The following is a 26,992-nucleotide window of genomic DNA, read 5'->3' as shown; positions in this document are numbered from 1 at the left end:
GTTAGCATCTGCTTGTATGTCCCATTTGCCTTGGCTATGGCATAGTTCTAACCTATAAACTCCTTTATAAGTCGAGTGAGTTCTAGACTGAAGTTTTCAAAACTATCCAACTAGGGTCAAACCATCTTCTGGAACATCTGCAATGAAAAGACAATCCATAGTTGTTATTCTTTTGTTTAAGCTGCAGCTGCTGATATAAAGAAAGGAACAACGGATGAACAACCCATGTGGAGTTTATTTACCAGAAAGGGGGGGGGAGAGGGGGATGGGTAGTCACCCAACCCAAGAGGAGCCAAAAAGAAGGGAAGAGAGATGGGCGGCAGGACCTTTTAAAGGGGAGGTTGTGTATGTGCACTGGGGTTTTGCACCTGCGCAAGAGTCCTCACAGGTTGCAATGCATGGCTGGTGGTTGCCCCGTTGTTAGGGGGCAGGGGCAGGGTCATCCAGGTGTCTTGTTCTTACAATCCCAGCTGTTGTTTATTATAAAAGTTGGAGAATTGGGCGTGGCAGGTTAGGGAAGTAGGGGAGAAGATGTCTCAAGGCTGCTTCCTGCTGGCCTGGGGCGTTGACTGTCTTTGGGGGGTTGGGGTTCTGCCACGTCCTGGGGTTGATTGTTGTTTCATTGTAGTCCGTATGGTACTCTCTGGTGCCTTTTAGACCTGGCAAGATGTTCCCAGAGCAGAGGAGAAGGTTAAGTTTAGAAGAAAAAAATTTTTTCTTAGGTCCTGGTATTTGAGGGGAGATTGTAAGGCAAGGGAGGGGTTCCTGAGGTGTCCCAAGATGAGGGAAGAGAAATTGGGACTGGAGAAAGGTTGGATATTACCTGGAGTGAATCTGACCTGTTTGGATCTGATTCAGCTCCCTGGAACTTAAAGAGTTCTTAAAGTTTGTGAAAACATAAAGATTAGACATATTAGATCATATCTAGGTGGTATGAAATCTTTCTGGTTATCTTTACCCAGAAGGCACAAACACTTGGTGGTCCTTGTATCTTTAGATCCATGGCTTTTAGGCTGACATTCCTGTAACAACAGCTAATTGGTTGGATTAAGAGTTTTAAGTAAGTTATTCTGGGATACTTTGGAAATTGATGAGCAGAGTATAATTAGAAGCAGGAGAGTTTAAATCTGTCTTGTAGAAATTGAGCCTTATTCTTCTGAAATGGGAGGCAAAGTAGATGATTTCAGTGTCCTCTGAAACCTAAGGGAACAGGGTCCTGTTGTAGAAACTGTGTATGAAGGGTGAGTCTCAGTTGGAGAAGTAAAGGGCTTGAGGTGGGATAAGTGAATCCAGTGGGAAAGGCCCCTCAAGTTTAGCTGCTGTTGGAGTGACAAGAATTACTTTGAAAGGGCCCTTCCACTTAGGAGACATGGGGGAGGGGCTCTGGTCTGGAGGAGAAAGAAGTACTTGATACCCTATGTTAATTGGAGAGGTACAGGGGGTAGCACATGGTAGAGGTATAGAGTGGTCAGCAAATTCCCAAAGGAGGGAACGGAGATGATGAAGTAAAGGTGTAAGCAGGTGGTCAGGGAGAAGTGAGAGTTGAGGTGAGAGGACAGGTGTTAGAGCCAGCCACCCATACATGAGTTCAAAGGGTGAAATGGAAAGTGGTTGTTTAGGGAGAGCCCTAAGCCTGAAAAGGGCCAGAGGCAGAAGCTTTACCCAGTCAAGGTGAAGTTCCTGTGACATTTTAACCAGAACTGTCTTTAAAGAACGGTTAGTTCACTCTACCTTCCCTGAGGACTGGGGGTGGTATGGAATATGAAAATGCCAAGGAATATTGAGAACTTTAGACAGGGTTTGAGAGATCTGAGAGGTAAACTCAGGACCATTGTCTGACTGAAGAGAGGCTGGAATCCCAAACCGGGGGATAATTTTCCTGAGAAGGATGTCAGAGAAGGTCTGAGCTTTCTTGTTAGTGGTAGGGAATGATTCTACCCATCCTGAGAAAGTATCCACTAGTACCAGGAGGTATTTAACTCACCTGACTGTGGGCATGTGGGTGAAGTCAAGTTGCCAGTCAGTCCCTGGGAGAGAGCCCCTAGCCTGGTGGGTGGGAAAACGGGAGTTACCATATCTGGACTTAGGGTTTGACATCTGACAGGTTTTACAAGAGGCAGTGATAGTTTTTAAGAAATTTAAGTCCTCAGAGGTAGGTTGGAGGTGAGCCTTGACAAACAGAGAAAGAGCCTTACTGTTAGGGTGGAAAAGCTGGTGTAAGTAGGACAGAATTTGTCTCATGTCAGGAGGTGGCTGTGAGGATGTGGGTTGTAGTGTATGAATTCCCTGTGGTGCGTGAGGTAGATCTGGGCCTCGGAGGGCTGCAGCCCTAGCTGCTTTATTAGCCCGGTTGTTGTCCCTAGAGATAACGGAGCTGTCAGTCTGATGTGACCGACAGTGAATAATTCCTATAGCTTTGGGGAGGTGAGAGGCCTTTAGCATGGCCATAATATAACCTGAGTTAGCTATGGATCCTCCTCTTGTAGTAAGTAGCCCACATTCCTTCCTAATAGCTGCGTGGGACAGGAGAATATGAAAAGCATATTTAGAATCTGTGTAAACATTTAGAGAATGTCCCTGTGCCAATGGGAAGGCACGGGTGAGGGCTATTAATTCAGCCTGTTGGTTAGTAGTGTGGGCAGGAAGTGCCCGTGCTTCCACCACCCTGGTGTCTGACACTATGTCATAGCCTGTTTTACGGGTCCCCTCATGTAAAAAAAAAAAAAAAAAGATGAACTGCCATCTGTGTACCAGGTATAGGTGGCCTGAGGTAGTGTGCCCTCCTGTATGTGTGAAGGATGGGTCAATATTTCCTCCAAGGTTTCAATGCAGGAATGAGCTGGAGAATAGTTAGCATTAGGTTGAGGTAGAAGATTTGAGATATTAAGGGGTGGGCAAGATTGGAAAGTAAGCGTGGCATCTTCTACTAATGCCACCTGGAGGGAAAGAACTCAGGAAGGAGGTAGAGTTTGTAAGCCTCTATAGGTTAGGAGATGGGACAGGTTGTGGTGGGAGAAGACAGTGATGGGTGACCCAAAGGTTAGTTTCTTTGACTCACAGATAAGATGCTCAGCAGCTGCTAGAGCACGTATGCAGGATGCCCACACTTGAGTAGTCAGGTCTAGCTTCTTCGACAGATAAGCTACAGGTGCAAAGGAAGATCCTAGCTGGTGACCTAGAACTCCAAGGGCAAATCCTTCTTTTTCTGTTACATAGAAGGAGAAAGGACGAGTTAAATCTGGTAGATGAAGAGCAGGGGCTTTCAGGGGAGCTTGTTTAAGTCTCTGAAAGGGCTTAGTAACAGGATTAAGGAGGGGTTCACGTGGAGGTCCAAGAGCTACCTCATAAAGGGGGCGGGCAAGGAGGGAATAAGAGGGGATCCAGGTATGTAAGAATCCAGCTATTCCCAGAAATGATAAAATTTCCTCTTTAGTAGAAGGAACCGTAAGAGACCCGATTAAGTTTTTTCTGTCTATAGTAATAGCTTTGTGGGTTGGAGTAATGGTTAGTCCCAAATAGGTGACCTAAGGAGTATCCAAGGTTCAGTTGAGACTCTGTAACCCCTGCTAGACAGGAAATTTGGGAGGGTGGAAGTGTCAGTCCAGCTAACTTCCAAGGAGGGGGCTACAAAGTAAAATATCATCTACATACTGTATGAACTTGGATTTAGGGAAAGACAGAGAGAGCAGGTCAGAAGCCAGGGCCTGACCAAAAAGGTGTGGGCTGTCCCGGAAGCCCTGAGGTAGGACAGTCCAGGTGAGCTGAGTGGAGACATGAGTATCTGGATCAGTCCAGGTGAAAGCAAAGATATTTTGAGACTGGGTGTGGAGGGGTATAGAGAAAAAGGCATCCTTAAGGTCTAAAACTGAGAAGTGAGATGTCCCTGGGGGAATAGTAGAGAGGAGTGTGTAAGGGTTAGGAACCACAGGATGGAGGGGCACTACCGCAGAGTGAATGAGCCGGAGGTCCTGAACCAGACGAAAAGTCCCATTAGTTTTTTTACTGCCAGTATGGGGGTGTTAAAGGGGGAGGAGGTAGGACCAAGCAACTTTTTCCTTAGGAGGTCAGAGATAATAGGTTTAAGTCCCTTAAGGCTCTGGAGTGGGAGTGGGTACTGAACTTGAGAAACGTACCTAGAGGGGTTCTGTAACTGAATGACAATGGGGGGATGGTGTCTAGCCACAGAAGGGTTCTGGGTTTCCCAGACCTTGGGGTCTACCTGAGAGGCTGGGAAAGGAAATGATGTACTGGAACCTGTAGGGTGAGTAGCTAGGAGGAGGAGGAGGGGAGCTGCTGGCGAGTCTGGAGTCAGGCGAATATGGGGAGCAAAAGAAATAGAAGCTCCTACCTTAGCTAGAAGGTCCCTCCCTAGTAAAGGCACTGGACAAGTTGGTATAAACAAAACTGAATGAATGAGTGAAGGGAAATCCCCCTAAAAATACAGCTAAGTGGTGAAGTCCGCTGAGGTAAGTAAGGATATCCTCCTACCCCGACAATAGGAAGCCGAGAAGGAGAAGTGGGTCTCCAAAACTTCTACTGACAATTGGATCAGTAAATAAAATATGCTATGTAAGAGACAGAAATGATGCTCAGTCAGCGGAATGATTGCATAACACATGCAAAGCCATAGGCTTGATCCATAGTACCATATAAATGGGTGTGGTGGCTCTTGCTTGTAAACTTGGCACTCAGGAGGTAGAGGTAGGAGGACCAAGAGTTAAAGGTTATTCTCAGCTACATATTGAATCTGAGATGGATCTGAGCTACTTAAAACCCCATTACTCCTCAACTGTGTATGCATTTATGTATTTATACATATAAATGTGTATATTTATGTACATATATAAAAATAAACATATATACACAAATGAACATGATTTAGTGTGAGGAAAACAAAATTCTGCCATTTGCCGCAGCATGGATAAAGCTGGAGGATATTATGCTAAATGAAATAATCCAGACACAAGCACACAAATTCCATATGATAACATTTGGGCGATAAATCTAAAATAGTTAAGCCGAGAAGGAGAGGTGGGTCCCCAAAACTCCTTTAGGACTGAGTATGTGGCACCGGTGTCCAAAAGGAAAGAGATAGACCTCCCTGATACTTTAATGTCCACCCGGGGCTCCCTTTCAGAGATGATGGTGGGGTCAAGAGAGCCTGGACCCCGTCATTCATAGTCCTCATCCATAGCCAGGACTAAGAGATCAGCTGGAAGGGAGTCTGTGTTTGATGTCCTCTTGTCACATGGGACACGGGGACAGTCCACTGACCAATGGCCTACTTCCTGGCATCTAGGACATGGCTTGCGTGGCATGCGGAGGTTCGTGCAACCCCGGGCCCAGTGCCCTTTCTGACCACACTTGAAGCATGGACGCTGCGGTCCCCTGGCCCCGGAGGGCAAGGGATCCTGGGCAGATGCTGAGGCCAGTTGGACAGCTTCAGCTAGCATCTGGTATCTGTGCTTAAGGGTCTGGTTATCTCTCCCATGGTACACCTTAAACGCCACTCTTAGGGCCTCATCCTGTGGAGTTAGGGGTCCTTTCTCCAAATTTTTAAGTTTAGCTCTAATGTCAGGGCAGCTCTGAGTGAAAAAGTATGTCATGAGAAGTTGTCTTCCCTCTAGCGTCTCAGGGTCTGAGTTAGTATACTGTAAAAAGGCCTGTTTAAGACGCTGTAGGAATTGGGAGGGATTCTCTGATTTGTCCTGAACTATATCTAGGAGCTTATCATAATTTATGGGCTTTAGGGCAGCCTTACGGAGACCAGTCATGAGGCAAGTTATAAACTGATCTCTAGCCAAAATCCCACCCGGGGTGTTGTAATCCCAGTTTGGCTGAGTTTGATGTATCTCATCTGCACATGCCCTTGCATAATTCCAAACTTGCTTGCGCTCCTCATGTAGTAAGTTGTTACTTAAAATCATGAAGACATCATGGAAAGTAAGACTATAAGACTGTGCAATGTACTGAAATTCCTTTATAAAGGCAGTGGGGTTAGAGGTATAGGATCCTATTCTGTGCTGAATCTGAGAGAGCTCTGACAGTGGGAAGGAATGTGAACTCTAACCATGCCGTCCACACTGGCTACCTCACGCAGGGGAAGACTGTGGCCAGACCGGTTTTGGCAAATCGAGATCCTGTTTGAGAGCGAGTAGAAGGAGGGGTGAAGGTGGGAGCCAGGGGTGGGCGTTTGAAAGAGGCTGAGTCAGCAGAAGCTGTAGCAGGAGCGGTTGAAGCAGAAGAAGAGATAGGAGGGTCGAGGGTCTTAGCAGAGGCTTCAGAGGACTTGGTTAGAGGTTGGAGATGAACTGGTGGCGGTTCGTCAGCTGGATCTAAGTCGGTAAGATTTACTTCAGGCTTAGATTCCATAGCCAGATAATTAGGATGAGGAGGGAGAGAGAGAGTGTTTAGCAGATAGATAGAAAAAAGCCTGTACAGAAGGTAACTCCTTCCATCTTCCGGTTTGCTGACAGAAATTAGATAAATCCCGCAAAACCTCGGGGTCTAGAGTTCCGTTTGGGGGCCAGTAAGACTGGTTCTCTAAGGAATACCTAGGCCATTTTTTAGTACTGAGATATGTGGGTCTGGATGCCTTAAAGAACAGCATGAGGTTTAAGGGTTTTAAGTTCTCTAAAAGACATCCCAGTGGTGTGAATGGGCTTATTTCCTTAGTTGGCTTATTTCCCATGGGTGAACAAGTTAAAAACTGGTAAAAGCCTCTCTCTGAGTGCTCGTCAGCTTGTGGGGGTACCAAGGGCCTTAGCCCGATAGACCCTGGGTCTGAATAGGGACTCAGCTGTCCTGAAGAACAAAAAGAAAACAGAAGAACCCAACAGTCCCACAGCGACTAACCACCGAGGGAGCAAGCAGCTACTGATGGGACCACCCATAGGAAATAAGCCAAGAGTGATTGTCGGCGAAGGGGGTCGACTGTGACCGGGTGCTCCCCCTGCCTCCAAGAACACCGGGGGGGGGGTGCCAGAAGATCAAGGGTCAGACCCTCGGGTTCAGGCCGACTGAAAGGGGTAGCCTTACCGAATTGGGTCCGGTGTTGTATGTAGAGTCCCAGCAAACCGGTGAGATGGAGTGTGGGTTGTCAATCTGTGTGTTAAGGGTACCCTTGACCTAACACGAGCCCACCAGCAGGCCGCAGGAGAAGGTACAAGGGCAGAGCCTTTCCATGTCCGGGAGCCAAAATGTTATTGTTTGTTTAAGCTGCAGCTGCTGATATAAAGAAAGGAACAACGGATGAACAACCCATGTGGAGTTTATTTACCAGAAAGGGGGGGAGAAGGGGATGGGTAGTCACCCAACCCAAGAGGAGCCAGAAAGAAGGGAAGAGAGATGGGCGGCAGGACCTTTTAAAGGGGAGGTTGTGTATGTGTACTGGGGTTTTGTACCTGCGCAAGAGTCCTCACAGGTTGCAATGCATGGCGGGTGCATGCCCCATTGTTAGGAGGCGGGGTCAGGGTCATCCAGGTGTATTGTTCTTACAATAGTGGCAGAAATCCCCCAGCCAAGAGGCTCTGCTTCCCAAAGGGACTGTGTGTCACCTTTGGTGGCATTTAATGATTCAGTCTCATACTGATAAAGTTGATCAAAGAGACACCATGCTACAGAGATATACTGTCACTGAAGGATAGAGCAGATCGCACTGGAGCATGCACACAGAATGCAGCCAGAATTAAAGAATCACAGATGAAGCACATTATAAGAGGAAGGAACTGGTAGATTAGGGAGATCAGAGTTCAGAGGAGAAAGATCAATGATGATTCAATACCAATAAAAATCTTGTACACAAGGGCAAAGGGCTAAAGTGGCTCTGTCTACTAAAGCCTTGGAAGTGTCTAACTTCTAAGCAACTTCTGCTAACAGCATCATCTATCCTATTTGGGACAAGGTACCTGTCGGAACTCTAAATTTGGGAGAGAGGAAAAGGGGGAGTGGGGAGAGGGATAATAACAGATAAAAAGCACTGAAAACTAGAGCTTTTATGATTCTACAGCAATCTGGCTAGAATCAGGACATAGGCCACATCTACTCTACAGTACCATCAACAACCAAGGAAGGAAAGGGAAAGAAACTCGGTTGGGGGAAAGAAGAAACTGACATTTCTCATCTTTAAGGGGTGGAATATCTTCTCAGCTGGTAGCTGTGGATCTTGACGCAGTGATCCCAACAGTCCAAGACCAGCAGCTGCCCCTTAGGTGTGAGGGCGATGCCCACCGGACAGGTAAGACCCTCTCGAATAAGGACAGCGTAGCCCCCACCCTTGGGAAAATGGAGAATTTCCTTGCGGCTGCTATCAGCCACAATGAGGTCACCCGAGCATCTACACACACATCAGAAATGCAGCAGAAATCCTCGTTTTCAGAGAAGAAGTGACTGATCTGCCGGCCCAGCTGCCCATTGGGGCCCACAGAGCCGATGAAGAATCCACCCTCCAGGTGGTGTTCATTCTGTCGGTTTTCCACATTGAGACCCAAGCCTTGGGTGAAATAGACTGTGCCTTCCGCATCACAGGTGACAAATTTGAGCCTCGCAGCACTGCAGAGGCAGCTGTATTTGACTACTCCTGCTCCTCGGTCCACAGTGAAACACCAAAGCTTCCCGCCTCCTATGTCAGTCACCACAAACTGGCCAGATGGTAGGGCTGTGATGCCCCATGGTTTGCTCAGCTGGCTCCTGTGACAGGCCACATGGAGGCCATCCAAGGTATAGACTTTAAGGGACTTGTCATAGCTGTCAGTCACACCAATCAGCCCATGGCAGTTCATGGCCACAGAAAGAGGAGTGAGATTGGGCAAATCAGCTCCGAGGAAACTCAACACAAAGCTGTCAATGCCACTGGGGCTGCGGTGGATCTCCTTCAAAAAGCCATTGCGGTTTAACACTTGGATACAATAGTTGCTACAGTCAGCAACTAGCACCTCACTCTGACTGGTCACATAGAGACTGACTAGAAGATTGAACATACCTGGGATGCTGCCGTTTGCCCCCATCTTCTTGAGAAAGAGACACTGCTGGATACCGGGGGCTGCCTCAGAATTCTGCTATTTCGCAGGTGAAGCCCTAGGGCTGGCAACCACTTCCTCGGGGCTCATGTCCATATCCTTAAAACTAACAGAGGCTGAGGCAGCAGATGCTGCTGCCTCTTCAATTGCCCAGGAATCTTCCATGTTAACTGTCCGGGGCTTCTTAACAGCCTGCCTGATCTGCAGAGGACCAACATGCCCGACTTTAAGGAGCTCCACATCTTGCAGGGTAAGCTCCTGGGGTAGGTTGGCAGTGAGCTCTGGTTCCTGCTCATCTGCCATCTCCCCCAGCAGTGCTACATCAGCCTGTTTGATCTTGGCTAGAGTGTAGTCACAGCAAGACACGGCCTGCACCTCTGCGATGTTGAGTAGGTAGCTCTGCTCCTCTACCACTTGACTGTTGGACTTCTCAACCTCAGTTAAAGAGCCTGTGAAGAACTTCCGAGAGCGGGCTAGCTCTTCCTGGACCCTGCGCTCTTCATGGCCATACTGTTGAAGAACAGCCTTATACCTTGCTTGAAGGTCTCTGGAGACACCCTCCAAGGCTACCCTCCGCTTCTGCAACTCTCCCATAAATTCTCTTAAGTGAGTCAACTTCTCCCCAAAGTCTCTCCGCCGTTCCTCGGCTGCCTCCTTGACCGGCAGTGTACAGTTGCCAGGAGGTTGGTGATCTGCCTCCTGGCAGGGTTCCCACAACACCAAACCACAGCTTCTGCAGAACTGTCGAGGCAGCCACCGGCCACAAGCTCAGCACATGAGCAGACCTACGGCCTCACTGAGCCCAACTATGTCGATGATCTTCAACACTGTCAGGTTGTCTGTCAGCTGGGTCAGGCTGGTGATGCCGGTAATCTTGCTGCAAAAGGGACATCGGACACCATTGATGCTACTGGCCAGGAGCTTCTCCAGACACTGTCAGCAGATAGTATGACCACAGTGCAGCAGCTTGGGACGCAGTTGCTCTTCAGTGAAGGACTCCATGCAGATGGGGCATTCTAGCACTTCCTGGAGGGCATCCAGGTTCAGGTGAGAAGCTAATGCAGTAGCAGCCATTGCTCTTCCTTGCAGAGGCTCCTACTAACACAGCCTGGAGCTGAACAGCTTAATAGTCATGCCCCAGTGTCAAATTCCCTACCGTGGAAGAGGCCTGTAATGATAAGTATTTCTGCCAAGCTGCCCCAGTCTTGCCACCACATGGGGTCTTTCTGCCAGGCCACCCGAGTTCCCCTGCTGCCATATTAAGGTCCCAAGTAACACACAGAGACTTATATTAGGTGCAAATGCTGCTTGGGCAATGACTAGGATTTCTCATCTGCTACCTCAGTCTTAATTATCATAAATCTATATATTTTATAAGACTTATCTTATAGAGGACGCCTTACACTGGCTCCCTCTCTTGCCATTGGATCACATGGCGACTCCAGAGCAGAGATCAGGAGGAAGAGAGAAGGGCTGCCATGTTTTATTCTAAGACCTAATGAGACGGACACTTTAACACAGAACTGAGAGTTAGCCAGACTATGAACTACAGAGGGAGGAATTGTGGACAAGATGGCTGATAAACTGCTCCCTGTCTACTCCTTTTCTAAACATGAAATATTTCTAATTCAGGCCTTGCTCACTTCAAAACCCTTTCTGTTCAGTGGACATAAGAATTTCCGAAAGTGTAAAATATGGAAAACTGGTAAGACCCATGGTAAATTTAGTCTTGGATGTTTTAATATTAAAGTTTTGATTTTTGGTATTTTTTTTTATAAAAATCTAACTTGAGAAGGCCGTGGATACAGTGTGATGGTAAAGTGTTTGCCTAGAAGTATAAGCAGGTGTCCCTGATTTTGAAATGCCACTGACCAAAAGCATTTCCAATTTGGGATTTTGTTTCAGATTTGCTACTATTTGCATATACATAATGAGATATCTTGGTGAAGGGGCATAGGTCTAAATATGAAATTCATTTATATCTCATATGTTTCTTGTACACACAGCCTAAGTTGACTTTTTACATTATGAATGTACTATCTTTGGACTACAACCAGTCATCTGAGGTCAGGTGTGGGTTTTGCCACTTGTGGGATTTTGTGAGTGCTCAGAAAGTATGATTTTGGCTTTTGGAGCACTTTGGATTTCAGAATGTAAGATGGGGGGTGTTACAGGTGTCTGTGTACTTTATTTCTCAGTAAACATATAGCATGCCATGGCCACATGTAGGCTATCGTGGTCAAATAAGATTTTATAGGATAGTATAGAAAATCGTTGATACTGCAAACTTCATAGAAAATGAGCATTCCCTCATTTAAGGTCTAAGGTCTTCCTCCTCCCTTAGGTTCCCCTCTCTCATTAGCAATTACCTAGTTTTCTAGCAGTTCATCATTAGACTTATGATCTTTCCTTAACTCCTGACTGTAAGTTGTTCTTGTGGAAACAGGTCAACTTCTGATTTGTATTCTTTCCATCAGAAACTGCATATTCCATAAAGGACACCCCTGCTCTCCCCAGGACACTAGCCTTGGAAGACAAATTCCTTTTCAGAAAGTCTCCAAACAAATCTCCTGTTCTCAAAGAACAGATAGTACAGCTGCATTTAGGAGATGAAGATCCATCCTTGATCATGTTTAGGTGTCCTCTGTATTTGACCACAGACCGTGGGTGAGTCATGGTTCTTAGTGTCAGTGATACCAAAACAAAGAAACTATTGATGGGTGATTACCCTGATGGCTGTCTATACTTCCTGTTCAGTCATCTTATGGGACTCTGGCATCATGTGGCTTGGGTTTTTGCCTCCTAAATCTGTTCCAAAGCTATCCTATTATTCATCATGCTCCCAATGTCTGTCTCAGACCTCAGTTCATTCAGCTTGAGGAATACAATGGCACCGTGCATTCTGGATTATTTCATGATCAGATAATAATACATATATGTAGAAATATCTTAATCATCTTAATGTCATCTCAATAAAGACAAGGAGATGAAGAAGTTAATAGCTTTTAAATTAAAATGTAAGAAACCTTTTTAAACATTTCATTGCATTTACCTTTTTAGTTGTCTTTTGTTATGCTGATTTTCTATTTCTTTTGTCATGTAAATTAATTTAAATGTGCTTCAAATTTAAATGTTATTCTATCTTACTGTAACTATTTTTGAGTGGTTGCTTACCATAGATTGGTATGCAGAAATACTAAAACTTGTAAAGTTTTTTGAACACATTAGTGTTCATAATGGTTCCTACCTACAATAAGAAATCACACTAAACAGGAGTCAGAATTCCCTCTTCTTGAAACCTCGGAAATCTACAGGACCTCCTGTAGTAGTTCAGTACTTATCCCTAGCATAGGTGTGGATTTGTTAGCCCATTCCACATAGAGGAATATTCCATGAGCCAAGACACACGGGGGTGGGGTGGGCCTAGGCCCTATCCCAAAGGATATGATAGACTCTGATGACACCCTATGGAAGGCCTCACCATCCAGGGGGAGCAGAAAGGATATGTGATAGGTAGGGTTTTAGTTGGGGTGTGGTAGGGGAGGAGGGGAGGGAGAGGGAACTGGGATTGACATGTAAAACAATTTGCTTCTAATTCAAATAAAAAAATCTGCAAAAAAAAGAATTCTCTCTTCTTCAATATCTTACATTGATCTGTTAGATGCTATACAGAGCATTTGGAATCTAAAATAACAGAGTTCTTGTCACAAAAGTAAGCAGATAAATGAGGACAGTGTAGAAACCCACTGGTCATATCTATCACACTTTGTCCAGCTTCTTATGACTTAATATATGTCATTTCTGTTCTCTAGACTGTTCTAATTATGCTTTTGTCTGAATGATTTCTATTTGTTAAGTCTACTTTAAAAGGTTATATGATTTGGGTTTATTTTGTTCTTTTAAGAATGAGCAGATGAAACATTGATTTCCAACATGACTATTAAGTGGTTGCCAAGGTGTTTGGGTTATTGGGAGAATCTTCTCTCAAAAGAGACCTGATGCAGTGCTGATAGAACTCCAGGTGATCATTTGACAGTGAGTTGTGGAAAGATAAAACTGGCCTTATTCCAGCTTCTGGCTTGTGTTTTGCATTGTGATCTCTCCTGCCACTTGCTTCTGCAAATGAGGTGCTGGCCATTACAAGGTTCTATAGTGGGAAATTACCAATACAGAGTCAGGTAGAAATATAAGGGTATTTAATAGGGAAAAGTCTTACTTACAGAGCGACCTAGCCAGCCGGTGGGTCAGCAGCTTGCACAGCAAGTACCAAAGAGAAACCGAAACCGCAAATGCAGTCACACTATGTCACTCTGACCACGCCCTCACAAGCCTGGTCAGGCACACTTGTAGCCAGCCCCTAAGAAGGCGTGGCTACAGCTTCCCCTACAAAGTTCTCCCCTTAAGGCCAAAACAATAGGGGCCACCTTGAATTCTCTGCTTACAATCTGGTTAGCTAAAAGAACCTATTTCCCTCACAAACTCCAAGCTTGCCATCATTTGCTATAGCAAGTAATGACTAAGACAACATTCAGTAGTTGGCCCCATGATGGGAATATTCAGAACATCCTCCTTTTCTTGGGTACCTTCCACGGTTTCCTACAGTTTCTTGATCTTCTGCCTATTTCCTGCAACACACTGTGGGCTCTATAAGTATTGAGAAAAGGATGCTTTCTCATTACTTTATACAGAGACTACTTCTGTTTCCTTATGTCTATTGCTATCAAGAAAGAGCATGCAACAGTTAATGGGTTACTTGATTGGAAAATAAAATGCAATCAGAAGTCATGCATTTCCCTCACTGTCAAAAGTGAGTGAGTGGGCCACCATAATAAAAGATGGGAAGTTACCTTTCTTTCCTTGCTCTTTCCTTTTAAAATTTTATGTGATTTTTAAATTTTTTCTGAAACCCAGTGGGATTCATTACTTAGGAGTTATATGTTTGTTTTATGTATTCAAATGAACATACACATAGGAGAGCATGCTGCACCATAATTTTTTAAATTCTTTAATTTAATATATAATTACATAATTTTTCCCCTTTCCCACCTCCAATCCACCCTCCTTGCTCTCAGGCCTTATTTTTTATGTTTTAAAATTTTTTAATTAAATATTTGTGTATGGGTGTTTTGTATGTATTCATGTATGTATTCTGTGTACCATGTATATGTCTGGTGCACTAGAAATGGTGTTACTGGTGATCATGAGCCTCCATGTGGTTGCTGGGAACTAAACCAGGTACTTTGGAAGAGCATCCAATGCTCTTAACTGCTGAGCCATCTCTCCAGCCCTCCTTGTTTTTCTTTTCAGATGTTCTTGCTCTCAACTTCATTTGCTTTTGCCATTCTTTTTATATTCTTTATGTCTTGAGCTAAAGTGAGCCTCTAGTCTCAGAGTCCTTAATAAATGAGACTACAGGCAAGTACCATCTCACGTGGCAGAAGTTTCTCTTTCCCTCTCTCCCTCCTTCCCTCCATCCATCTCTCCTTCCCATTCTCCCTTGATCCCCTCCTCCTTCCTGTTCTCCCTCCTGTCCTCCTTCCTTTTGTCCCTTCCCATCCCCTTGTGCCTTTTGGTTTACTGAGGCAAAGCCATCAAAATAACCTTTTCTTTTTTAAATCACTTTTTTATTTGAATTAGAAACAAGATTGTTTTACATGACAATCCCAGTTCCCTTCTCCCTCCTGTCCTCCCCCATCCCCCCAACTAAAACCCTACCTATCATATATCCTTTCTTCTATTCTTCCCCTGACTCAACCTTTCTGCTCCAATGCTAAGAAGAGCAAGAGTTTTAGTAGCTTGGAATAAAAAAAGAAAAATCAAAACCCCAACACCAGAACAAACAAACCCCAACTGAATATAGGACCTGATAACATTGAATTTCTGAAAGGTGGCTATTTTAATTCAAATAGAAAGTGACAGGTTGTTTTTATCTACTTGACATTGATCTTCCAGCTTATCTGGTTTATGCCAGAAACTAAGAAAGTCAGCATCACCCACCCCTTTGTATGTATCCAGTGTTATAGGATAGCATCCAATAATGTGATGTTACTGACATCATCCCATAGAATGTGATATGCTACTGCTTGTCCTACCTTGTAAACCTAATCTGTGAGGACCTAATTTAGTTATGTACACCCCAGAATTGCACATTCTCATTACGAAAAAGTTAATAAAAGAAACTTTTGAAGTATATGTAGTGATACAGAAGAAAAAGATAGAAACTCCTATTTCCTTACCTATGTTCCTGTGGTTAACTAGAGTTTTTCTTCAAAGAAAAAAATAAAAGGCACAGATGGACTATTCCATAAAAGTACAAGGATTAGATGAAGAAATCATATAGGTTAACAATATGTTGACAGCAAAAACAAAAGTCACAAAATAGAGAACACAAAAACTATTAGAACTAAAAGAAGTGGTAACTATACTACTCCACACACAGCATCTGACAGAAGGAATTTCTGATTGGATTAAGAAGCAAAAGTCAACTCTGTGGTGTGTTTCTGAGACCTACTTAAAGGAAATATCTCATGAATGTTGGATTGGAATTACATTAGTATTCAAATATATTATTTGTTACTCCCTTGAGGTGACTCTCAGCAAAGGCACAGTGCACGAACATGATGAACTCACACATGTCTATGTGACTTAGTTTGTTCTATAGGATGGACAGTCCAAACTAAAAAGGTCTTAATATCAATAACACTATGTCACTAAGGTTTATTGTTATGTCAGATGCATTTCATCCTAGGTATTTCCAATAAGCTTATGAAATTATCTCCTTTTACCTCAAAGCAAAAGTTTTAAGAGCTAAACAGATCTTAAATGGAAACTTTACCATGAAATACAAATATTGTGGAGAATAGGCATAGCCAACTATGAAGAGGAATGTGTGTGTGTGTGTGTGTGTGTGTGTGTGTCCTACTGTAGCACAGCACAGCCTTCCTGATGTTACAGATAAAGGTAGGTGATATCTTTAACTAATTAATACATTAGTTTTATTTAAATTATATTTATTTATTTATATGGGACTTGTGCAATTTTGCCATGGTGCATTTGTAAAGATAGAGAACAAGATGCAGGAATCAGTTCTTTTTTTCAAATTATGTGGGTCCCAGAGATAAAATTTAGGTTGTCAGGCTTGGCACAGCTTGCTGTTAGTTGTTGGGCCATCTTATAGGCTCTAGGTATTTATCTTTTTTCTGATTTCTTTGTTGATATTTCTCCCATTTTGTGGTCCTAGGGTTTGGTCCTAGACTTTTATAAATACTGGGCAAGCACTGTACCACTAGCCACAAAAAATCCATATTACTTTGTTGACTCCCCATGGGAAGCCTTACCCTTTCGGAGGAGTGGATGGGGGTAGGAGGAAGGTGGGAGGAGCAGCAGGAGAAGAAGTAGAAACTGGGATTGGTATTTAAAATGAGGAAAGATTGTTTTAAAATTTAAAAATAGATAAGAAAATATTCCACACAGGACGTTGATTTGCAGTCTAGATGTTCTGCTTCTGTTCCTTGTGCTTTGGCATCAAGCATTAAAAAGGTTTTGCTTAAGTCAATGACACACAAAGAAGTTTGCTTCTATTTTGAAAATTATTTCTCACACTTCCCCTTATAGTTGGGTATTTGATTCATTTTGAGTTCATTTTATGATATAGTAGGAAGAATGCATTAGATTTGATATGTCTTTTGGAGGAGTTATATGGCTTTGGCTTAGTTTTTCATAATTCTGTGTCACAATTTGCATATCTGTTGAGATGGCTATCTCTTCTGATGTTATTTTGAAGGATGTCTCTCTCTCTCTGTGTGTGTGTGTGTGTGTGTGTGTGTGTGTGTGTGTGTGTTTGTGTGTGTGTGTGTGTGTGTGTGAGAGAGAGAGAGAGAGAGAGAGAGAGAGAGAGAGAGAGAGAGAGAGAGAGAGAGAGAGAGAGAGAGAGAGAGAGAATACACATTTGGGGCCCTAATACATGGTACCACTCAGAGAAAAGGATATTAATCATACCAAACCAGTAGCTTGAAGTCATCAGTCTCTGCTGTGGTTAACCTGCTTCTCATCAAAAAGGATACAGCCACCAACCAAGAAGCCCTCTACCATTTCTCTAGGTGTCAGGTTGCTTCATTTGAATACATCCCGCCTCTATCCATTACTGCCTTCATGCAGCCATTTCCTACCTAGAGGCTGTGGTAGGCTCTTTATAGGATTCCTGGCTTGGGATTGTTCCTTGTTCTCAGTTCTTTTAGGGTAGTTCAATCTTAGGCATAGGCTATAGGCTCCCCCTCAAGACAACAAAGGCCACATGGCTGCAGTCCTGAAGACATGTCAAAATGTTTCTCCTCTCCACTGCTGACCCATACCAGAGGATTCACCGTTACATTCCAACCCCCAAATCATTATTTGCTTCCTGAGATCTATAGACTTACCTTGTACACAGTTTTCTCATTCCTTTTTAGCCATGCCTCTGGCTTGCCCTATGGATGGGGTTTCTGTTTTTGCTCCCTCTACTTGAGTCATGTGGTTGGAGCCTTGCGATGCTCCCTCCCTTTGCGGAGTTTTCCTTCTTTCCTTTTCAGTGCCAGGTGACCTATCTCACCCTTGCCTTGTGATTGTAGTTTTTCTCTCTGCAATAGAAACCACTCTGTTATACCAACATGGATCATGACACATGAAGTTGGCTTAAAGTCTGCCATTTACTCCAGAACCCCCACTCAGAAATGATTAATGTATTATTAAAATTAGTCACAATATTAGGTCTCTTGGACTAATTTCTGCCATGTAACTGAAATTCTGTCTTGTGTCCATCATCCCCTAAGCCTTGACCCAGCCCTCTGGTAACTACTACCTTTCTATCCATTGCCTCCATGAGATCCACTGTGTTAGACTCCACATTTAAGTTGAAACATGAAGCATTTACCTTTATGTATGTACCTGAATCGGCTGTCTTAAGGAAACATTATTCAGTTTCTTCCTCATCTTTACAGCGGCAGACTCCCCTTTTATAAACTTAGCAGTGTTCCTGCCATGACTTTATCACCCAGAGACCACTAGGCTCAGCTGAGTAGTCCCTCATCAAAAAGAGCAGAAGCAGTGGGGTTGCTCTGCATGCTTCTTTCCTATAGTTTACAACCACTCACCTCCATTGGCTTTATGTCCACCGTTTTAGAAATCATTGTTTTGTGTAAACTGGCGATTTAAGGCATTTTATTAAACTGTAAAATACTAAATTTTTCTTCTGATGTAGTGTTAGACCCCTGAAAACTCAAGTATCGGGGTCTCAGGCCAGGTTCGCGGTCACCCCAGTCACCAGGCGGATTCGAGAGCTTGCTGCAAACTGCACGAGGCTTTATTGTAATTTAACGAGTTAACCCCATGTTAGCTCGGGTCTTTCACCCACCCGCCATGGCAGACGGCTAGAAAAGACGGCTCCTTGGGTCTCCCAAAAGATCTTATAGGGCAGCGTAAGGGGAGTGTCTAGGGGTACGCACAGGCTTACGATTGGTGTGCCTCCAGGCTTGGAGGGCTTGCCCTGTGTTGATTGGTCAACTGGTTGTTATGGCCCATAGGCCCTCCCAGGGTGGTTGCTATGCTCTCTACTCATTGTCGTGCGCTTGTCCGTAAAGCACACCCAGGGTCGTAAAGCATAGCGCCACCAGCTAACTTCTGATTGGTTCCTTGTCACAAGACAGGCATCTGACCTCTAAGTGACTAAGGTTCCTTGTCACGAGACAGGCATCTGACCTCTACGTGACCAAGGCAGGTTTATGGCAAGCACGTGTTCGGCTGTTATGGCTGCCAAAAGGAAGCTGGTTCCTTCAGTAGCAAGAAATAGAATCTCTGAGAGCTGGAATTCCTTTTTCTATGGAATATAGACCATCTGTATTTAGCAAGAATCTTAGTAAAACTCACAGAATGAAAATTGGAAGTACGATTTGTAGCAGACTGTTGTGAGAAAGAGATTCTCTGCCTCTCGGAAAGAGACTTCAGAAAGACAGCTTTTCTTTTCTCTTTCTGGCTGGGTTGAGGCTTGAAAGTTCCTATAAAGATAAGAATTCTGACCTCAGTGCTCGCCGAAGTAGAGATACTGAAAGTCCACAAAATAGACCTCCGGCCTGGACTGTGTATACGTATGTCGAAATTGTCACTCCTGGAGTGATCCTGGCACAGCTCCCTTCTGAAAATGGCATTTCATCTGTATCTCTACCATGCATTTAATCTGGTCTTGCTTTATGCCAAAGATTAGTCAATATAAAAATATTTTATATTATGGCTTCAATTGTGCAGAAATTGCACATAAGTTATTTGTTAACAGTTAACAATGTCAATGTCCCCTATTGTGTTGCTACCATATAGTGAAGATGAATGACACATAACCAGCTACCTGGAAGCCACAGTACAAAACTGCATTTTCTAAAATTGTCCACAGGACTGTCTTTCATGTCTCATGCTGTTATGCAAGGTGTCACCTCCTCCGCCTAGAGATGCAGTTTAATTACCCACTTGAATGTGAAAGGGCTTATGACTCAACTCCTAATCAATAGAGTATGGCGGAAGTGACTCAACTTGAGTTCTGTGTGTTGGTCATAGAAAGTGATGTGACATCCACCTTGTTTACAAGAACTGCTCCTCAGAGTCTGAGTCATCAAGTGTGGAGCTTGACTGCTGTGTGGCCTACCAGAAGTATCATGAAACTCCAAACATCAGTCCTCTCAAGATGGCCTGCCAGGGATAGTAGTGAATACCCCCTCAGACAGTCAGGCTTTTCCAACTGTGGTCACAAAAAGGATTGGGAACAAATCATATCTGCTGTGTCCTTGCTGAATTCCTCACTTTGAAATTGCAAACTTAGAGTAAATTTTTGCTAGCTCTATGTACTAAGTTTGGGAATATATTTAACCACCACTCTAGTCACAAAGCCATCCTTCTACCATACCATCAAATCAGGCATCAATGGTTAAATTACATTGATGGGCTTCTTTATGTTTATTTCAAGCACAAACACAATATATGCAATATAAGATACACACCTATTATATCAGTTACTTTACTGTTGCTATGATAAAATACCATGACCAAAGGCAACTTAAGGAAAAGTTCATTTTAACTTATGGTTCCAGAGGGCTATGTGTCCACAATGACAGAGAAGGCATGGGTGCAGGAGTAGGGAGCTGAGAAATCACCCCTCTGCTGCACATGTGGGAAACAGATACAGTAAACTGGAAGTGAGACAAGGTTGTTAAATTTCAAGGTCTTCCCCCAGCAGTGTGACTCTCCCAGCCAGGATTCCCATCTAGGAAGTTCCATAACCTGTCCAAACAGTTGGGTAACTGAGTACTCAAATACACAAGCCTGTGGGAAGGTTTCTTATTCAAACCACCACATCTATAAACAAGGTCATTTTTTGTTTCTCAATCCAGAAACCAGGTAGTCATTGAAACAGTAGTTATCAAAAGGCACTCAATATACCACAAATAAAATTATTTTTGGAGCCTTTGTTCCTACTGCAAAAACAGGCACAACCACCTTTTCAAATACTGTGATACCAAATTTATCCAAGAACCAAGCTTTACCACAGACAAGCTATGATCTGGTTCTGTCTAGATCAGTGGTTCTCAACCTTCCTAATGCTGCATCCTTTTAGTACAGTTCTTGTTGTGGTGACCCCCACCATAAAATTATTTTCCTTGATACTTTATAACTGTAATTTTGCTACTGCTATGAATCATAATGTAAATCTTAATGGAATGGAGATAGAAGTTTGCCAAGGAGGTCATGACCCAAGGTTAAGAATCACTTATCTAGAGATTGATATATGATGGTTGTTCTTTTGGTTTTGAATGAAAAGTCAAAGACCAAGTAGCAAGTAGCAGATAGCCTCATCTAATTGGGTAACGCTATTGAACAGAGTTCCAGATTGAGAATCCCTGGTGGAGCCGAGTGCTTTCCCCTGAGTGAGGTGTCTAAGTAAAAGAGCAAATAACAAGCAGCAGATGGACAGAAAACATCAAATCAAGTGCTTACAACACCTAGAAGGAGTGACTCGGGAAGTCCTAATGAAATCTTCTTAGTGGAGTTCCTGATTGGGTGGTTTCTAGAACAGAGCATTCTCTCTGTAAATTTGACAGTAACCATGGGTAATTCCTCATAGGACCATCTCTGCCTCAGAGCTCCTGCTGAAAACTGACCGTTGACCATAGTGTCCCAGTGCCCACTGGTTTTGCATGCTAATCCTGCCAGGCACCTCTGGGCCCATGTTAGTTGTACAGAGCTAACCTCTGGCAGGGTCAAATACAGGCCCATCTCAGTGGGTCTAGAGTTCAAGGAGTAAGACACAAGCAGTGACACAGACTGACAGGATGGCAACCAAGCTGAAAGCTCATTATAAGCCTAATGCCGCCTAGGCAGTGGGCCCGTTGGAACCCACAGCCTGTCCCAAATGGGGTGTAGGTTTCCAATATCCTGCTTCTGACAACCAGATATAGTGGGAAATTACCAATACGGAGTCAGGTAGAAATATAAGGGTATTTAATAGGGAAAAGCCTTACTTACAGAGCAACCTAGCCAGCCAGCGTGGCAGCAGTCTGTATGCAAGCCCAAAAGAGAAACTGAAAGAGAAAACACAGTCACCCTATGTCCCCTGACCATGCCCTTGAAAGCATGGTCAGGCACACCTGTAGCCAGCCCCTAAGTAGGCGTGGCTATGAAAGACCCCGAAGGGATACTTTCGTAGAGGGAGACCCACACACCCAGGAACCAGCGAGGCCACGAACTGGATGTAAAAAACAAGAGGCTTTATTGGAGACGCGGGTACCCGGGGCGACTTAGCTTTTCTGAGGCCAAGCGCCCCGAGCCAAGGGAAAGGGGTCCTTATATAGGGAAAAAGGCGCAAGCTAGGAGCAGGGATTCTATTTGATGGTTCAAATGAGGCACAGAGCCATTCCAGATCAGCATATTCTCAAGGTCTGGTGTCTGGTACAACAGACTTGATTCCTCCCTCCGCGCCCAGGTGGCTGACCTTGGGGGCGGAGACCTTGGGACGGAGTGTTTCTCAACGGGGGGGGGGGCGTGGGGGCGAGGGGTGCTCGGCCCCAGCCCCGGCGCGGTGCCAGGGCAGCCCCGCCTGGGTGAACCGGCTTGGGAGGGAAAACGGCAGCCGGGGGAAGTGGAGGCCGGCGGGGGCAGGATGAAGGTGAAGCAGGGCAGCTCTGCGGCAGCTAGCAGCTCCCGGACAATTATCGCCCCGCGCTGCACTCTCCAGCCCATCCCGGCTGCTCCAGAGAGAACACCCAGCATCAGCATAGGCGGGGGGAGACAGAGAGGCAGCGGGCCTTTCAGCTACAGCTTCCCCTACAGGTCTAGAGTTCAAGGAGTAAGACACAAGCAGTGACACAGACTGACAGGATGGCAACCAAGCTGAAAGCTCATTATAAGCCTAATGCCTGACCCCATTGTTGGCAAACAAGGGACAGTCATTAGGCTGAGGCAATGGTTTTTCTGCCCCCCCCCTTTCAGAAGTCCTACTTGGCTCTCCACTTTCCGATGTCCATGCTTTGTTTACTTCTGCTTTGTCATACTATAACTGCTCTAAAATTCTCCTTGGTAATTTACAGCTAGCATTCATATCCTTGAGAATATAGTTTCAGTTTCCCAAGTAGTAAGGCATTCTAGTACATGGGAGTACAAAGAAAGAACACCCACCCATTTGTACTTTTTGCTTAGATGATGATCAAAAACAAAAAGAAAGAAAAGAAAAGAAACTCATTCATACAAGCAACTCTTTCCTCTGAACCTAGTAATCTAATAGCTAAGGACTCAGTTTTGAGTCTCTTAGCAAAAAGACCTTATTTCACTGAAGTGCAAGCAATAACATCAGACATTCTCTTAGTAGGAACTTACATGTCACTATAGTGGAATTTATTTCCAGGACAGAGACAATAGTAGTGATAGGTTCAAGTGCTAGCTGGAGAAAGAGTAAGCTGTGAAGAGTTGGGGAACAAAATCAGTGTTCCAAATTCTTCTGCACTGTATTCAGACACACACAGGAATGCTTGGGTTGTGATCGTGGAATTGAGAGCTCCAACCTGTCATAGCTCCTTAAGGACTTGAAGTGGAAACAAATGCCTGTCTCTACTCCTCACACCCTTGTAGGTGTCTCTCTGCTTAATACCACCAAAGAATAGTTTCCACTCTCCTCCAGTTCCTTCGGCTACCCTTTATGACGCAGGAAATTTGATCCCAAGAATACAAAATTCAAAAAAGAATTTTAAAAGTCCTTTGAAGGTTCCCTAATATTTTTTTAAAAATATTGATTTCATTTTAAGTGTATGAGTGTTTTGACTGCATGCATGTATGTGAACCACATATGTGCCTGGTGCCCATGGAGTTTAGAAGAGAGTGCCAGATGCCCTAAAACTGGAGTTATAGGTGACTATAAGTCACCATGTGGGTGATGAGAACTGGACCATGGTCCTCTGCAAGAGAAACGAGTGCCCCTCCCAGCATTCTTGCTGAACTCCAGATCTAGGTAAGAGTAGATATGTGTTGGACTGTGACACCAACGTGTTCCTCAGTAGTGATGACAGCAGCAGATCTTTAGGTTTTCTCTCCTGTATCCTCTGCCACAGTGCTTCTTCCAGGTCGTTCCCTGATCATTTCTGGCCCCCAAGTGCTCCTTCTCTGCCATGTGGCTTCCAAACTCTACTAACTTGGACATACAGTAGCATGGGCAGGTGGGCCCAGGACAACCATAACTAGACAGATCGTGGGAAAGTCCCCATTCACTTTCACCCATGTCTTGGAGCTGTCTATGTGTTCCTTCTCTGTCCATGGCACCTTCAGTTTGCTAATTCAGTGCCCACTATTGTTTATTTCCTTTGGAGATGCTGAGAAGGCTCCAAGTCTGTACCAGTATGACTGGCTGCTGATCAAATGATATAGAGACCCTTCCAAAGGGTCTACCAAAATAGTCTGTCAAAGCTGTCTGTGCTACTAAAAAGCAGTCACCCCCAAGCATGTGCTGTGCTATGCACTGGGCTATGGGGTATATAAAATTATTAGTATCTTCAAAGAGCTCATAATTATCTAGAGTCAGTTATACAAAAATACAATAACCAAAACAGTCTGGTATTGGCAAGAGCTGGGGGCTCAGGGAACCAAGGGGGCCCCTGGGTATACTAATTGGAGAGTGAATGGGATGAGCCAGGAAAATGCCTGTATCTTTCTGCAAGGTGGGTTAAATTTTGGTAATGCTTTCTTTCTACCACTAATAGTTTTCCTTTTAATTGAGTGAATTTTAATATTAATGTGCTTTCTATTATTTCAAAATTAATGTTCACAGTCTCATCAAGTGGCTCATTGAATAAAGGAGCCTGCTGCCAAGTCTTATAACCCTGAGTTTGATGTCCAGGACTTACAAGGTGGAAAGAGATAACTAATCTCTACAAGTTGTCCTGTGATTGTCATGTGCACATAGTGCCATGCAGGTACCTGGACAAATGCACATGGGAAAAAGAAATAAGTAAATAAAAATGCAATAAAACCCGACTACCCGAGTTTTAGGCCTAGAACACACAGTGGAAGGAGAGAACAGAATTTCACAAGCTGTCCTCTGATATCCATACACATGAGCACCACAGCCACAGCTCCCCACAAATACTCACACACAAAATAAATAAAATATGATAGAAACACCATGACCATATAAAACGTAATACAAAGTTTACATTAATGTTCATTTGATGTGATTTTTCCTATTGTTTCTATTTTATTCTAGAAATATGGGGTGGATTTTTACTGAGCTTTCTGATATCTGCCTTTTAAATTAGTTATATTGCTCACTTACATTGCTTTAATTATTGTTTTGGTATTATTTAATCCAATAAACATATTAGTGTTCTTTGGTTCTTCTCTGTTAAATACATCATTTCTTGTTTTTCTGTCTTTCTGTAGTTGACTTGAAAACTTCTGAGTTTTTATTTTTACTATAAGTGTTCTTTTTGTAAAATTTATCAGTGGTTGCTCTAGGATTTACAGTAACCCTAAGTGACTTATCACAGTCAACCGATGTCCACGTTTCACCACTCTTCATTATTCAATCTCCATTTCTCTCTTGTTCACACTCGGTTTAAATGCTATTGATCAGCCCTCAACTGTGCTCTGTCATCTTAGTTCTATTCTTGTGCCCATATTGCAATCTTTCAAAATTTGTTATTGATCTTTTTCTATTTGTTAATTTTGTTTTAAATAAAATCTATTTTATTGCCAAGATTATGTTGTCTGGTTCCAGATTGCTTATAATTGCTAAATGAAACATGTTTATGATGGTTGCTCTCAAATGTTTGTCAGATAATTGCAAAATCTGATTAATATCTTTCTTGACACAATTTGATTGTCTCATTTCATTTGAACTGTAATTTTCCTTCTCATTGATTTATGCCAGACATCTTAATTATCATGTTAGGAGTCTTTCTGCACCTAGTTAATGGTTTAATTTAGAAGCCACCTGCCTTGTTTAAGTATAGCATGAAGATCCTGGCCCCCATTTTAGAAAATACAATTTTCAGAGATTTTGCTGTGCTATTTTGTTTGCTTGGCTTATTTTAAAATAATTGCTTATTTTATGTGTGTGAGTGTTTTTTGCATTTGTGTATGTTTACCGCATGTGTGCCTGTTACCCTCTGAGGTCAGAAGGCAGCATCTGATCCCCTGGAACTGGAGTTTCAGATAGTTGTGAGCCACTATGTGGGTGCTTGGAACTAAACCCAGGTACTCTATAAGAGCAACACGTGCAATTAACTGATGAACATCTCTCTAGCCTTGTCTGCTTAGTTTATGTGCTGGTTCTGGGGCTCCAAGTCTTCCGTGTTGATGGATGGCAAAGGCAGAAGAAACAGTTCATCCAGGTTCCCTTTCCTGTCCAGATTTCCATGTTACACATAGTCTTCATGTCATTTCAATTTCTCTTTGCTATGAACATTTCAGAATACACACATATATGTGTGCATATATATACAGATATATATCTATATACACACATGCATATACATATATCTGCAGGAGATAGTATGGGAAGTGAGTGATAAGATATTCTATAGAATATTCTCTGCTGATATTATTTTTTATATTTTCTGTGTCTATGGTGATTTGACTGTAAGAGAAGCAATACAAAGATTAAAAGGCATTTATAGTTCATCTTAAAGAGTGTGTAAATCAACATAGATTTTGACTGTTAAAGTTCACCTTGATTCTATGACTGAAGTAGCATTTGACAGGATTGCCCACATGAAACTTCATTCTTTGTTCATTTAAATACTATTTGCCTTGAGGGAAGGAAGTCATAGCTTGTACCCTAAGTCAGGCCCCACAACCTGTGCTACATAAGCTAATTAAAAGAGCCAAACTAGAGGCAGTACAGAGCAGCCAGCATCCTTGGCAGCCATTCCTGTCTTTCCCCTCCACCCTCCGGTAGAGAGAGAGGTGAGGGCCAGGGGCTCTCCCAGGCCAGCTTTCCCTTTTCAAGTCTCCTGACCTGCAGCCACCAACCAGCCTCTGGGAGAGAGAGAGAGAGAGAGAGAGAGAGAGAGAGAGAGAGAGAAGAAAAACAATGGAATCTTGAAATTTGCAGGAAAATGGATGCAGCTAGAAGAAACCATTCTGAGCAAGGCAAACCAATAACAAAAAGACAAACATAGTATGTACTCACCCATATGTGGATGTTAGACATAGAGTAAAGGAATACCAGCCTACAATAAACACTGCCAGAGAAGCTAGTAAACAAGGAGGACCCTAAGAAAGACACACATGGTCCCCTGGAGAAGGGGAAAGGGACAAGATCTCCTAAATAAATTGGGAGCAAGGGAGGAGGGGGGAGGGAGCTAGGAGAATGAGAAGGGGAGAAGAGGAGGGGTGAGGAGGACATGAGGGAGCAGAAAGGTTGAGTCGGGGGAAGAATAGAAGAAAACAAGAATGGAGATACCATAGTAGAG

General features: G+C 43.7%; 1 long non-coding RNA gene and 1 pseudogene across 1 annotated transcript; both read right to left on the bottom strand.

The window, feature by feature from the left end:
* Positions 1–264: 264 nt before the first annotated feature.
* On the bottom strand, positions 265–18,325 carry LOC100773862. Its single transcript, XR_004771500.1, has 4 exons — positions 18,146–18,325; positions 17,435–17,632; positions 7,039–7,227; positions 265–659 (listed from the first exon to the last, which is right to left on the bottom strand). It is a non-coding gene; the product is annotated as an uncharacterized LOC100773862 (long non-coding RNA).
* LOC113830713 lies at positions 7,335–10,179 on the bottom strand (annotated as a pseudogene).
* Positions 18,326–26,992: the final 8,667 nt, after the last annotated feature.

The sequence above is a fragment of the Cricetulus griseus genome, chromosome X (genome assembly GCF_003668045.3).
Source record: "Cricetulus griseus strain 17A/GY chromosome X, alternate assembly CriGri-PICRH-1.0, whole genome shotgun sequence".
Taxonomy (NCBI): domain Eukaryota; kingdom Metazoa; phylum Chordata; class Mammalia; order Rodentia; family Cricetidae; genus Cricetulus; species Cricetulus griseus.
This window is presented reverse-complemented; position numbering and strand designations above follow the sequence as displayed.